The sequence below is a fragment of the Sinocyclocheilus grahami genome, unplaced genomic scaffold (genome assembly GCF_001515645.1).
Source record: "Sinocyclocheilus grahami isolate Dianchi unplaced genomic scaffold, SAMN03320097.WGS_v1.1 scaffold178.1, whole genome shotgun sequence".
NCBI lineage: Eukaryota > Metazoa > Chordata > Actinopteri > Cypriniformes > Cyprinidae > Sinocyclocheilus > Sinocyclocheilus grahami.
This window is the reverse complement of record NW_015505357.1, coordinates 1,382,419-1,388,492: the sequence shown is the minus strand read 5'-3', so window position 1 is coordinate 1,388,492 and position 6,074 is coordinate 1,382,419. Positions and strand designations below refer to the sequence as shown.

General features: G+C 36.6%; 1 long non-coding RNA gene across 1 annotated transcript in view; it reads left to right on the top strand.

Moving 5' to 3' along the window:
* The first annotated feature begins 2,736 nt into the window (after positions 1–2,736).
* Positions 2,737–6,074, top strand: part of LOC107593995 (uncharacterized) — a 12,424-nt gene continuing 9,086 nt past the window's right edge. Inside the window, exon 1 of the long non-coding RNA XR_001610131.1 lies at positions 2,737–2,812. This is a non-coding gene — a long non-coding RNA (uncharacterized lncRNA). The remainder of the gene's footprint in view (positions 2,813–6,074) is intronic.

The window sequence follows — 6,074 nt, the reverse complement described above, 5'->3', positions numbered from 1 at the left end:
TGTTCTTACAAAAGCACATCGATTCGCTACAGGAGGCCTTTGTTCACCCCCCGGAGCTGCGTGAGACACTTTATTTATGGATGGGCGCTTTTTATTTAACTTCTTTTGGACTGATGCATGCAACACCTGCTGAGTGGCATTAAACATCTTGAAAGATCAAAGACAGTTTTTAATATAACTCCGACTGGATTCGTCTGAAAGAAGAAAGTCATATACACCTAGGATGACTTGAGGGTGAGTAATTTTTGGGCTAATTTTCATTTTTGGGTTAACTAACCCTTTAAGTACTCACTCTCTATTTGGATGAATCTCATGAATATGTGCCAAGGCCAAAAATAAATAAAATCAATATTTTAAGATTTTTATTTATTTAAGAGTGTAGCATAAACTCAACCCTCTCATTAGAACCATTATAATTTAAAAAAAAAAAATCTTTTCGGACAAATATATATTTAAGTACACTTTCCTCCCATTCTCATGATTCTCATTATTGTACTTCAGAATGACCATTTTTTTGTGGACAATAAAAATATTTTTTATGCTATTTTACACATCACATCACAATGAAGACTACCACAATATATTCAATTATAGATACTAACCTTAATATATGCTTGTTGCTTCTGATTCTTATTATTTTAGTTCAGTAACTAAAATGTCTACAATATATTCAATTATAGATACTTAATAATTAACAATTTATCATATTTTTATATTACAGTAAAGATGAAGACTTTTTGTATGCTGGTAACACGATTTTTGAGGGAAAACTTGTTCATTGTCAAAAATAATGAATATGACTATATGAATACGACTATAAAAATGAATAATGAAAATGCTGAATGAATGAATGAATGTTATTGGTACGATATATGTGTATAGTGGTATATATATATAATTTATTATGAATATAATTGATGTCTTCTGCTTTTTGTTCTTGGCTAGTTTTGTGAGATTCGCCCTGATATTTCACACCTCCACCAGCTCAACTTATCTCGTTATCTCCCTTCCACCATATTTCCCCCTATATTTTTCTCAGTCCTTCTTCTGGCTCTTTTTCCCCCCCTCTTTTAAGCATCTCTCCTCTGCTCAGGGCCTCCCGCTGACAGACAGATTCTTGAATGGCTGATGGTCTACTCACTCTCTATTTGGATGAATCTCATGAATATGTGCCAAGGCCAAAAATAAATAAAATCAATATTTTAAGATTTTTATTTATTTAAGAGTGTAGCATAAACTCAACCCTCTCATTAGAACCATTATAATAATTAAAAAAAAAAATTCTTTTCGGACAAATATATATTTAAGTACACTTTCCTCCCATTCTCATGATTCTCATTATTGTACTTCAGAATGACCATTTTTTTGTGGACAATAAAAATATTTTTTATGCTATTTTACACATCACATCACAATGAAGACTACCACAATATATTCAATTATAGATACTAACCTTAATATATGCTTGTTGCTTCTGATTCTTATTATTTTAGTTCAGTAACTAAAATGTCTACAATATATTCAATTATAGATACTTAATAATTAACAATTTATCATATTTTTATATTACAGTAAAGATGAAGACTTTTTGTATGCTGGTAACACAATTTTTGAGGGAAAACTTGTTCATTGTCAAAAATAATGAATATGACTATATGAATACGACTATAAAAATGAATAATGAAAATGCTGAATGAATGAATGAATGTTATTGGTACGATATATGTGTATAGTGGTATATATATATAATTTATTATGAATATAATTGATGTCTTCTGCTTTTTGTTCTTGGCTAGTTTTGTGAGATTCGCCCTGATATTTCACACCTCCACCAGCTCAACTTATCTCGTTATCTCCCTTCCACCATATTTCCCCCTATATTTTTCTCAGTCCTTCTTCTGGCTCTTTTTTCCCCCCTCTTTTAAGCATCTCTCCTCTGCTCAGGGCCTCCCGCTGACAGACAGATTCTTGAATGGCTGATGGTCAGAATAAAGAGACACAGATGTGGACAATTATCTTGGCGCTCACTCATGCGCGCCGCACGCATCCCTCACCGGGTCTCTGAGGACAGGGGCTGCTGATGAAGCCGTGGGATTGCCCCCTGGAAATGATCACACCTGTGTGGAGGTAATAAGATGGCGGTTTGCTGAGAGCCGGTTTGATTACCGAGCTCGGAGATGTGGAGTGTGATTGGCAGTGGAATGTAGACAGTGTGATTAGGAGGGACGGATCTTGGCTGTTACTTCTCATGGAGCAAAGGTGTAGAGCGTGAAGATGTTGGAAATATGTCGAAGCATCAGTTGTAGCTGAGTCAGTCGATTATGAGGCAGTGTTGGCGTGCGCCATCTGTATATCTTAGCGATGAGTTTTGTTCAAAAATCTCCAAAAACAGACTGAATGACATCATTAACAAATTTTCAGATAAGATTAGACAGAATGCCATCAAAAAACCTATATATAGCCTATATTTAGCCAATATAAATTCTATAAAATTAAATAAAATTGAAATATTTGTAACATATATTGCCTATCTCAAAAGTTTGGAATAATTAAGATTTTTAAAGTCTCTTTTGCTCACCAAGACTGTATTTATTTGATGAAAAATACAGTAAAAATAAGAAATATTATTACAATTTAAAATAACTGTTTTCTATTTTAATGTATTTTTTTAAATGTAATTTATTCCTGTGATGCAAAGTTGAATTTTCAGCATCATTACTCCAGGCATCAGTGTCACATGATCCTTCAGAAATCATTTCAATTTGCTGATATGATGCTTAAGAAAGGCTTCCTATTATTATTAATGTTGAAAGTATTTTTGCTGCTTACTGTATACTACCATTCAAGATTTTTGAAGTAAGATTTCTAAAGAAATTAATGTACTTTTATTTACAGATAATGCATTAAATTGATCAGAAGTCAAAGAATCCTGGGCAAATAAAGTATCATGGTTTCCACAAAATTATTAGGAAGCACATCTGTTTTCAATATTGATAATAGTTTACTTTGTCTTACGTCTTGGCAAACTCTTCTTGCTTGTTTCAAGCACAAACATCATTACTGTTGTTAGATTTATGCAGAGGCTTTTGTAATCTTTTACATCATCCTCAAACTTTCTGGCATATGTACAGACTTTAATACAGCACTTTAGTCAAATAGTGAACGTTTTCAGTGACATCATTTGGCTGTGCACTCTTTCCCAAATATTCTCTCAGCAATGGCTCTGTTTTCAATAACATAGAAAATTTCATCGTAAATTTTAAGGCAATCCTTTTAAACACTTAAATATCATCCACTTAAAAGTAGTTTTAAGGGCCAGACTCACTCAAACAAAGGCGTTTAATTATTTAGCCGAGACATAAATTCCATTACGCCTTAAGAAAAAGTGACACGTAAAATAAGGTCACGTAAATCAATTTGTTTGAAAAGTTTTCGTATACGAGGCTCCCATGACTTTAAATCTCAATGTGTAACTAACAAAAGACTGGCGATGATGCAAATTAACCGAACTTAATGAGAGCAATGAAGAGGGTGCAAGCATTTTGCAATCTTTCAATTTATCAACGGGGGATTTACATGGTGGTTCTTTATGGTTTGCAGAGATAAGGGAAGCATTGCATTTTGGGATGTGAGCATGCCAAACCGGATCTTTGAAGCAACAGAGAACCTTTCTGCGGATCCAGAGATAGTATGTTTGCGCGTGTGTGTACGTGTTTGCGGGGAGGGGGTCTCGGTGCACTCTAAACCCTTCAAAGGATTGATAAAGCAAAATGATTTAACAGCAGCAACACCGACCCCTGCGACCACCGGCGTGTCAACATTGATTGCAGTTATGGTGATTTGATGTGTGGAATTCAAATGCATGTCCCCTCAGCAGTCTGTCCACGCAAAGTTAGAGTCAAAGCAATGAAGGCCAATGTTTAGAGGACGTTTCAGCTCCACGACCCCCTGCCGACAAATACAAGCATGACATTTACAACAAAAGTCGCATGTCATGTGAGCGAACGCATGAGTTTCTTGTGGGGAATTCACAGCACACGCTTTGTGTCTTTCATATCAAAGAACAAGTATAAAAACCCACTTTTTTCTAAAGAGAAAAAAATAGTACCAAATAAAGTAAAAAAATACAAATAAAATGAGATTGTGGTGTATAGTTGCAATTGTGAGATATACAGTACTGTAGTCACAATTATAAAATAAATGACTTATGAGAAATGAAGTCAGTTATGAAAATATAAAGTCAATTGTGAGATATAAAGTCATAATTACAAGAATTAAAGTCACAATTGTGATTTATAAAGTTGCAGTTATGAGAAATACAGTTGAATGTAAGACAAGATAATTGTGTTGGCCTACTTGAAGGACATTACTGGACCCTTGCTGGACCCCCTGCAGTTTGCTTACCGAGCAAACAGGTCTGTGGATGATGCAGTCAATATGGGATTGCACTACATCCTCCAACATCTGGACAAATCAGGGATTTATGCAAGGATCTTGGTTGTGGACTTCAGCTCCGCTTTCAACACCATCATCCCGGACACCCTTCATAATAAACTCACACAGCTCTCTGTACCCACCTCCATCTGTCAGTGGATCACCAGCTTCCTGACAGACAGGCAGCAGCTAGTGAGGATGAGAAAACTCACATCCAACACTCGCACCATCAGCACTGGAGCTCCTCAGGGCTGCGTCCTCTCCCCACTGCTCTTCTCTCTCTACACAAATGACTGCACCTCTACTGACCCCTCTGTCAAGCTCCTGAAGTTTGCAGACGACACTACAGCCATCGGTCTCATCCAGGATGGAGACAAGTCTGCTTATAGACAGGAGGTCGAGCAGTTGGCTGTCTGGTGCAGTCACAACAACCTGGAATTGAACACGCTCAAAACTGTGGAGATGATCATGGACTTCAGGAGGAACCCCCTTGCTCTCCCCCACTCACCATCATGGACAGCACTGTGGCTGCAGTGGAGTCAGTCAGGTTCCTGGGCACAACCATCTCTCAGGACCTGAAGTAGGACATTCACATTGACTCCATTGTGAAAAAGGCCCAGCAGAGGTTGTACTTCCTTCGTCAGCTGACAAAGTTCAACCTGCCACAGGCACAGATGACACAGTTCTACTCAGCTATTATTGAGTCGGTTCTGTGCTCTTCTAGAACTGTCTGGTTTGTTAGGACAGCAGAAAGGATCATTGGTGTGCACCTGCCCAGTCTTCAGGACTTGTACAACTCCAGAGTGAAGAAACGGGCAGGTAACTCCTGGGTCAGCGACTCCTGCTGGTGTTAGTAACGTCCCATTTACCCCGTGTGGCCTGACCTGATCTGGGGTCATCCACAGGTGGAGTTGCTCGCGTCTCATTTTGCTTTGGCTGGCCGCGCTCTGATCTCTGCTCAGTGAGTCTGCGGGATCGATTGCGTATTGGTGATGAATTTATGGTGCAATGAGGCAGAGCTGCACGTGTATTTCCACCGCAGCTGCCCTCAGCTACACAAACCAGCGATATGTATCAGTTTAGATCCACCCCTAGCAACTGCAAATCAACCACTTATCAGTGCCGTAGAAACGATCCAGAAAACCATAGTAGCCTACCAGCTGTCTAACTGTATCTTGTCTGACTGTACAGCAACTGAAACAAAGTTCAATTCATTTCTATGGATCAATTTGTTTGACATTAAATTAAATTATTTTTTTTAAATCAGTTAAAAAAGTTAGCCGGATAAAACAATTAAAATTTCTTAACATTTCCAAAATTGTTCTTCCTTACATTTAATAAATTGTAAAGCTATTTTTTATATAAATATAATATTTAAAATACATTTTATATCTCTCTCTCTCTCTCTCTCTCTCTCTCTCTCTCTCTCTATATATATATACACTAATTATAAACAAAATATTATTTATAATATATAGTATATACGTATACAAATACACAAATGCACACACACACACACACACACACACATACATACACATATATATACAGTAGGCTACACACAAACTGTATAAACATTATTGTAATAAGTATAATCCATATTTATTAATTATATATATATATATATATATATATATATA